The following is a 287-nucleotide window of genomic DNA, read 5'->3' as shown; positions in this document are numbered from 1 at the left end:
CCTGCTTCCCGGCCGGGGGGGCCCTGGCGCCGGCTCGCTCCGTCCCTGCGGCCGTAAAGCGCGCTGTGGCACGACAGCGTCGCAAACAAAACAAGCCTGGAACGCAGCCGGCAATAGAAGAGAGGGCAGCGCGCAGCCAGAGCGAGGCTGCTGGAGCCAGGCCAGGGAGAAGATCCCGAGACGCCGAGGGGGCGGAGCAAAAAGCCGGAAATTGAGGCGGGGCTTGGAGGAGGGGCCGAGCCGCCGGCGGGGCCCGGATCTCGCCCTGCGGAAGTCTCGCGGAGCCC

General features: G+C 71.1%; 1 protein-coding gene across 1 annotated transcript in view; it reads right to left on the bottom strand.

Annotated features, from left to right (window-relative positions):
* The window catches only part of CNOT11 (CCR4-NOT transcription complex, subunit 11), a 31,977-nt gene that overhangs the window by 13,876 nt on the left and 17,814 nt on the right, over positions 1-287 (bottom strand). The gene's annotated exons all lie outside the window — the stretch shown is intronic.

Source organism: Bison bison, unplaced genomic scaffold (assembly GCF_000754665.1).
Source record: "Bison bison bison isolate TAMUID 2011002044 unplaced genomic scaffold, Bison_UMD1.0 scf7180017864508, whole genome shotgun sequence".
NCBI lineage: Eukaryota > Metazoa > Chordata > Mammalia > Artiodactyla > Bovidae > Bison > Bison bison.
The sequence above is the reverse complement of the archived record's forward strand: the minus strand, read 5'-3'. Positions and strand labels throughout refer to the sequence as shown.